The following is an 8478-nucleotide window of genomic DNA, read 5'->3' as shown; positions in this document are numbered from 1 at the left end:
TTGGCATTACTATTATCAAAAACACCTGTATCATATGGCACAAAAATCCATATACTGTAAATCATGATCATATCATAATTAGTGTCCTGCAATAGATGTCCAATGGTAAAGTTCATAATATGGATTAAATATGTTTATTGAAATGTACCTAATGAGTAGAGGCATTGATGTAAGCGTATTGTTATGATGATGACCTTTTTTTGGTATATTTTCATTCTTCTGTAACCTTTTCCATCGTATCTGTATTGCCATGGTAATGTTACGTGACGCTAATAGCATTATACACTTTCTGTACGTCCATGTAACCGCTAGAACAGGGGTGTCCAAACTTTTTTTCAAGAGGGCCAGATCTGATAATGTGGACATTGCCAGGGGCCAGCGGTCCCTTCAGACATTTTTTAAACAGTAAAAATTACATATAAATGCGCTGTTCTACAACAATTTTATTTTCATTGTCACAATATCATTTTTTTAAAATGGCAATGTAACCAAATCTAAGCCACTCAGGTGTGAACAAATTAAAAAAACAAAACAGTTCTGCCTTCCTTTCACATCTGGAGTCAGATAACATAGAGCAAACTGTATAGAGTATCTTAAACTTCCAAGTTGATAAAAATCTTAACCCCACATTCATTTTAAACATGACTTATATGAGTAATCATTACTCATATATTACTCAGTAATACAAAGTCTGTTAACGTTTAAGATGAAAACATATGACTCTTACTCTTGTCTTTCACAAAATCATTCAGAAAGTAATATTCTGTGTCACATCTACAAGTACATAACACCAGCAGTGACAGGCAACTAACCTGGCAACTTGGTAGCCTGCCTTGGTGGCGAATTCATTGAACTCCCAGGTTCACATGAAGAGTCACTGTTGTGAGTTTAAAGCAGCTTGAATTTGCTTCACTTTTTCGGAACGCTCATTCCCTGCTAGCTTGTCATATGCGTTAGCATGTTTTGTCTGCTCGTGTCTCTTTACATTGAATTCCTTAAACAAGACAACAGTCTCTTGACAAATTAGGGAAACACAATCACCTCGATTTTCAGTGAAGAAAAATTGTAATTCCCATCTCTCCTGGAAGCGGCGGCCCTCACTGTCAACTTTCGTTTTTTTATTTACAGGCGCCATGGTTAGAAATTAGCGAAAAAGGTTCACGGCAAAGTCACAGAGCCAGATAGAGTTAGTGCTGCTGCCACCATGAGGTGAAAGGAGAAACTGCCTTTTGAACCTTTTATGATTCATGTACTCGGTTCAACAGTCCAAACGGGCCATAAATAATATAATATAAAACCCAAGCTGTGGGCCGTATAAAATCTGACCGCGGGCCGTGATTGGCCCCCGGGCCGGACTTTGGACATGCCTGCGCTAGAACATCAGCTGAAGCTTAACACAACACAATCCAAGCAACAAGCACTTAAATGGGCACATATGAAAAACAAGCTAACAGTCTGAGACCAATGTACAGTATGTAATGAACAATTTAATGAAAGAAGAGATCAATAAAACAACTACCTAACTTTGCAGCGCTAAGCTAACACTTAGCAGATCCAACAGTAAAAGTATTATTTCTCTATCGCTAAAACTCACCGAACAAGACAAAGAAGGACAAAAATAAAGGTCACATTATGAAGCAATGATTACGAATTGTATCTTACCTTTGCAATTTTCTGATCGTAACTTTATTTTATATGAAGGAAGTGTCTACCATCAGCTAATCCATAGTTTTGAAATTAGTCTGACTAGAAACAAATGGCCCAATGTTTAACAGGTTAAACCTTTTTTTTTTTTTATTGCAATGTGCGTCACTGGGCAATTATCAGTTAAAAAGATCAGTTGCTAGCATGCACTATTAAGTACATCCATGGGTCAATTAGCCTGAAGGTTTAGTTGATAATAAAACAATACATCTGTATCTTCCTCACCCCCTCCATCACATTACCCTGAAGCAGTTGTTTTATCCTCTTGTTGACCAGTATCATTCACGGTTTCCAATTTTTCCTCCCACTTTCACTTCACCACAATTTGTTCTTACTCCGTTGTTCTTGAATAAATGCCAGCATACTGTAATCTTTTCCAAAACCCTTTCAATTGGGAGGCGTATAACGCATCGCTGCAAGTCCCTCTCTGGCATATTCCTCACACACACGCATGCAGTATTGACTTTTCAAATAAAAAGACATTAATGTAGATAACGGCCATTTTGAATCCTCATTAGTCACCGGTAATCTAGAAACATGGGCGATATATTAAGAGTGGTGTTCGCGGCTAGTCATTAAAGGAGAAATAAAACACAAAATAAATCCAATCTTGGAACGCATGCCATTAATCATGTTGGCCACCGCTGGCTGGCTCCTTAACAGCTTTATTGAGTCATTTATGCTGGTTTCCCTGATAATCCATTTATTCTGAATAATGCCTCCCTTCATGCTCAAAGTGCTGTGTGCAGGTGATATCGCTGTAAACTGTATTTTTAGTCCCTTCCCCCCAAGACAAACATATATCCAAGCAATTACATGTCACGGCCACAGAAGAAAAGCAACAATTGCATATTATTTAGAGAGGTATTTAATGAAAGTGTTAATTAAGTACATTTTCAATTATTCCTTAAGGGGATCAAACCAAGATAGTATCATGAATAATTTACCGGAGTGTCTAATTAGGAGAATTTTAATGTAATTTTCACAGCACAGAGAAGCGACAGAGAAGAGTGTAGTAATGTTGAGGACTCTGCTGAAGTCATGTGATGTGAGATAATGGTGTGATAAAGAAAGATTAAGATGTTCCAGCGTAAAACACAAGAGAGGATCACATGTGGGAGGATAAATCCTCTTGAAGTGCTTGTGACAGCCGTGAATCTGCACATTTAGGTGTTGACACGTCTTGAGATACAAACAGGAAACAGCCGAGGCCCAGCGCAACTTTGACTCCATGCAACCCCCCCTCCCTGACAATACTTTAATCTCTACTGATAGCTCCGATTCACTGTCAGAAGGCACTGGGTCACACAGGAAAGAGGTTGTGACAGGTTTTTGAAGGAATAGTTAAGTTGTTTTGTGAGCTGTATCTGGAAAAAAAAAAAAAGAAATAGATCATTCAGACCAAGTGAAATCATATGGATCAGTTTTAAAGAAAGGACCATACAAATATCTAATGTAATCACTCTGTACATGACATTTATTCGACAAATTGTCTTGTCAGTGTACATGCAATGAATTTAGTTTATTTATCCACAATTTATCTAACTTTCCTGAAAAAAATGAGAAGCTGTGGTTGCATTTCTTCATCCTGATTGAAATCACTACGATTAAAATGACAGTAAACATTAAGATATGTTTTTTTAAGTTATAAATGGAACTACACTGTTGCCCATAAAGTTGGAATAATTAGGTTTTCAGACACATTCCTCAGTAATCACCTTTGACCATGTGCAGTGATTCCATACTGAGTCCCAGTTACACTTTACTTATCAAGAATAAATCAAAAGTGTGTATGATTAGTTGTGCTTAAATACATCAATATTAGTGATAATAGAAATAAAAATGGACAAATATGTAAAAATGGGTATTATATGGTTGGAAACAGGTCTCCACTTCCTGTTTTAAAATCTTGAACCTTCCCACCTTGATGATGACGCAGATGTGGACATTTGGTACGTCCACATGTCTTTCATTGAGACTCTGTCAAACCCTGTCAATTTTCCAACAGGTAAAACTGAAGCCCTCATGTTGTTCTGTACTGAACCTCCAGACTCACACGATGGCAGTGATTTTACCTTGTAAAACCCCTTACCTCATTCAGTTAATTTGTTTGTGGGTTTTAATCCTAAATAGTGTATTAAAACACCGCAGTGACTTAACAACAGAGGCTGCAGAATAGTCCTTTAATTCAGCAAACTCTGCTGGGTTTAAGAGTCTTCAGGGCTTCAGTTTTCCGTGGGAAAGGACTGTGTAATAGCACGAAAAAGCAGTGTAAATATTCTAAATATAGCAAACACTTAAACGGATATTGACTTTTAGGCTGTCGTTTATTAGGTGGTAAAACCGTTACATAAACTCAAAGTAACCCTTTCAGAGCCTCATCTGGTGACATGAGATTCCGTTGTACAGATGTCCCTGAACTACCCTCGAATCAACTGCTAATCATATATGTACAAACTAGAACACTGAGGTCATCAAACGCAGGGTTACTAGCGACTCCCAGAAATATTACAAAGAAAATGGGGGACGCAGCCTTTACTAACTATGCACCAAAGTTATGGAATACAATTCCAAAAGACATTAGAGAAGCCAGTTCACTGAATATATTTAAAACCAAATTAAAAACATTTTTATTCTCATCAGCCTTTGAAAGGAGATAAAAATGGGGTCACAATTCAGGAACCAGGAATGTGTGCTGTTTTTATTTTTCTTTAATTTTATTGTATTTCTGTTTTTATTTTTTATTTTATTGTATTTTAAATTTCATTTTATGTCTTGCACTCAAAAATTCTATGTATAATCAAATATTTTAATGTGCGTTGTTTTTATTTTTATTTTATTGTATTTCTCTCAAATTTCATTTTATTTCTTGATGTATAATCAAATCTTAATGTATTTTAATATTGTATTTTTTCAGTCAATGTGAAGCACTTTGGGCTACAATTTCTGTATGAAAGGTGCTATACAAATAAAGTTTATTATTATTATTATTATTATTAATCACTACATTCTCATACTCTATCAATACTAACAACTCACACTAGCATATTGTACAAATAGAACATTTTTTGCTACATCATCTGCAAGAAAAGATCAAGGAGTCTTTTTCGTCCAAATTAGTGTTGACAAGGGATTAGTATCTTTGGAGTAATTTTCAGTATCATGTCGATACTTTAAAGACTATAAGTTAAAATGTATGTATGTGATATTTAGTGGTGACATTGCCCAAACCTCCCATCGCTACAGTGGCTGTTGAAAACATGGAAAATCCATTGTTTGTATTTTTTGTCTGTTTCAGGAACTTCAAATTAATTTGGTCAACACTCAGACATAGCAGGTAATGTTAATGTGCCTTCACATTGAATGTCACTGATTTAAAAGAAGATGAAGTTTGAGCGTCTGTAGAAACATGGTGAGGCAACATGTTGTACATATAAATGACTCAATGTTACTTAATGAAAACTCATTTGTATGATTATTCTATAGCAAAACATAATTATGAATATTTTATCCTCCAAAATCCCCCTTAATCTTACACATTGGTCCTTTAGTTGTTTAATGGATGCTAAATAAAGGGTTATAAGATGTGTGTTTACATGCCCCAGAGTGTTAAACCAACACAAAGAGATCCCACCTGCTGTGAAGAGCCTAATCTGTTGGAAATGAAGTTTTATTTAACTACTTTACTGAAAAATTCCAGTTAATTAGTGGAAACGTGTTCGCCATTCGGTCATCTGTGAAGCCAGTAAAACTGAAAATGTCTGATTCTGAACCATTTTTACAATAATCTTTAGCCTTTTAATAGGTGGCCTTCAGACTTTTTCAGAGGTTTTCGATCACTTATGTTTTTTGTTGTTCTGTTTCTGTGTCCGTCATGTGTGAAACGACATATATAGAATAGATTTATTCCAACTAGAAAGAAATAATTGGAAAACGTGTTTACATGGTTATTAGGTGCCACTAACTGCTGACAGATTCTGAAAGTTTTATATCATACACCTCAAGTAGTTGTATTGTTTCCTGTAAAAAGGAATTTAAAAAGAAAAATACAAAATTTCTGTTTCCCAATACAACAAAAAAGCTAAGTGATGTTTTTAATCATGAGGATAAATCAGGCGATATCATTTGTGGGATGAAGCCATTGCTGGTATTAGTCTTTCCGTAGGATTAGTTGTTTCTAGAAAATCACAGACTTATCCTTTAAAATACTCATGAATCAATGATAAAGCGTAATTGGCTGATGGTCAAATACAAATACCAACAATCATGAGAAAACATAACATCGCAGCTGGAGTTAAAAACAGGATTTTTTAGGATTACCCCTTTTAAAACCGCTCACAGCTGTTATTTTTCAAGCCCCGTGTGAGCGGTCTGTTTCCGCTCATCATTAGTAGATATGTGGTTGTATATTTAGTAATTAGGCTTTTAAGCCTTCTCAGCAGCGTCTCGGGGGACTGTTTCACAAGGTCCTGACAGAAAGCCTGAAGCCTATCAAGTATCCCACGCAGCACCGGTCCTAACACCTGACGACATGGTTCTGCAGGGAGTTTCTGCTGTCACAATAAATCAGAACCAGACAGGATACAGTATAATCATGGCAGTGTCCTGTTTCACTCCCAAGTAAAATGTACACTACACGTGGTGGCCTGCGCCAAAACGTTGCCACAGCCACAGCGTTTGATGGTTGACTTGAGAGGAGTAATCCATGGGAGATAACATACAAAGACCTGCTGCTGGTTTATGTTGTAAGTCTCCCACTGTACTCTGTGATGTATTCTCCTGCCAGTAGCTTCTCTTCTTCCTTTTGCTTTTATAGCAGATGGAATAAATGGGATTTGTTCAAGAGAAAATAAGCTTAGAAGGTCTGTTTTATATCATATATACTGTAACATTTAGCTCATATATTGGTTATATTAGATTTGATTAGATCAGAGCAGATTATGTTGAATTTATTGTCACTGTTCGGATACAGTCAAATGTAAAATATGGCAAATAAAGAAAAAAATATCAGACAAACTTTTAAAAAAAAGTGCTCGTAGTTAAGGTAGAAGTACACTGGTGCAAAGGTACTTGAGCTGTAGTAGTCTGACACAATTTTTAAAGAGTTAAGCCTGTTTAGTTTTTAAAGCAAAAACACTGCAAATGCGCTGGTTTAATCTATTAAAATATAGTTTTTTTTTTTGTTTGTTTGTTTTTTTTTACATATTTTCATTCAGATATATGCACTGTGGAAAATTTGTGCATATTTGTGAGCATATGTTATATTTGTGCGTTAAGTTTGTGCCAGATGCTGATCATTACAACAGTGTGACTCATCTACAACTGTGATAATATCTTGATTTCTATGTAATAGGCTCAAGTTGTCCAGTGATTCTCTTCTAGATCCTCAACACTAGATACTGTTAGCTTACAGAACCAGTCAGCTAATGTAAACAAACGTCCAGCTCCCCTACATACTGAAGATTTAATGATAGTCCATAAACAAAACTGAACTTTTTTTTTTAATCTGACCTGTTGCTTATACCAATTATAATTTCAATCATCAATAAAGTTGTAAGCCTCTAGTCAATCACCTTCAGTAAACTTTAATCCAAATATCTGCAAAGAAAGTTAGCCATGTTCTTTTACTATCTATGATCGGTTCAAATCTACTCTTTGATAAACAGACACAATTTTTTTGGACAAAACGTTGATGAACCTAGACCTGACCAACACGGCTCTAACAGACTTGTACTGTAGACACTAGGCATGATGGGTAATCACATCATCCATCTCTCTTCTTGCCCAGATGTGCTTGATTGAGCCATTGCTTCACAGTGAAATCTTTCTTTTTCTTTAGTACACTCCTTGTTGTTTAAGAAATGAGAAGCTACTTGCTGCATCAGTTTGGATTAAATAACTTGTTGCATCTGAAACACATTAATCACATAACGCAGTAATTATCCAATGAAAGGAATCTAGCATCTGTTCAGGGACTACAGATGAAAACAGTCTTCAGCCTGACTCTGACACATTCAGCAATGTTAAAATTCATCGTCTCTGTCAAATAAAATGTTATTCGCTCTGTCCATAAGCCATTTCATTTTTACAAAGCTTTGCTTATTTCACAATGTTCTTTCAGCTCAGATCAAAGAATTGGCACAGTTTTGATGTTCAAACAATGGCTTTTTTGAGTAAAACTTTATTTTCAGTAAACTCCAGTGCAGGAACTATCCTAAAATGGTATGAGCATAGATAATTAATCCACTGGGGTTATTCCCGCACCACTTGAACCTCTTAGTTGAGAAACAGCTACTTATTATATTTATCTTTTAACCCTCCAAGACTGTCATGTGTTTTTTTTTTCTCTCAGAAATGTTCAATAACTTTTGAACCATTTATTCTGCACATAATCTTTCAAAAGTCAGATGAAATGGAGTTGATCACATTGCCAGTGGTGACATGTGTCCTATTTACATATTCAGGGGCTTCATAGTGAATGTGTTCAAACCCTGATACTGTGTAGAATTAATTCAACATACCGTACTTTCCGGTCTATAAGCCGCTACTTTTTTCCACACACTGTGAACCCACGGCTCTAAAATGATGCGGCTAATTTATGTTTTCTGGGCTAATGATCGATCCGGCTGATGAAGAAGGAAATAGAGCAGCTGCATGTAAGCTTGGCATCAATGAATCGATGGTGAGACGTTGGAGACAGGGAGGGTGCGGCTTATAGTCAGGTGCGGCTTATAGTTCGGAAAGTACGGTAATTTCTTAATTTTAGCCAATAAC

This window comes from Sphaeramia orbicularis, chromosome 19, assembly GCF_902148855.1.
Source record: "Sphaeramia orbicularis chromosome 19, fSphaOr1.1, whole genome shotgun sequence".
Lineage (NCBI taxonomy): Eukaryota > Metazoa > Chordata > Actinopteri > Kurtiformes > Apogonidae > Sphaeramia > Sphaeramia orbicularis.
The sequence above is the reverse complement of the archived record's forward strand: the minus strand, read 5'-3'. Positions refer to the sequence as shown.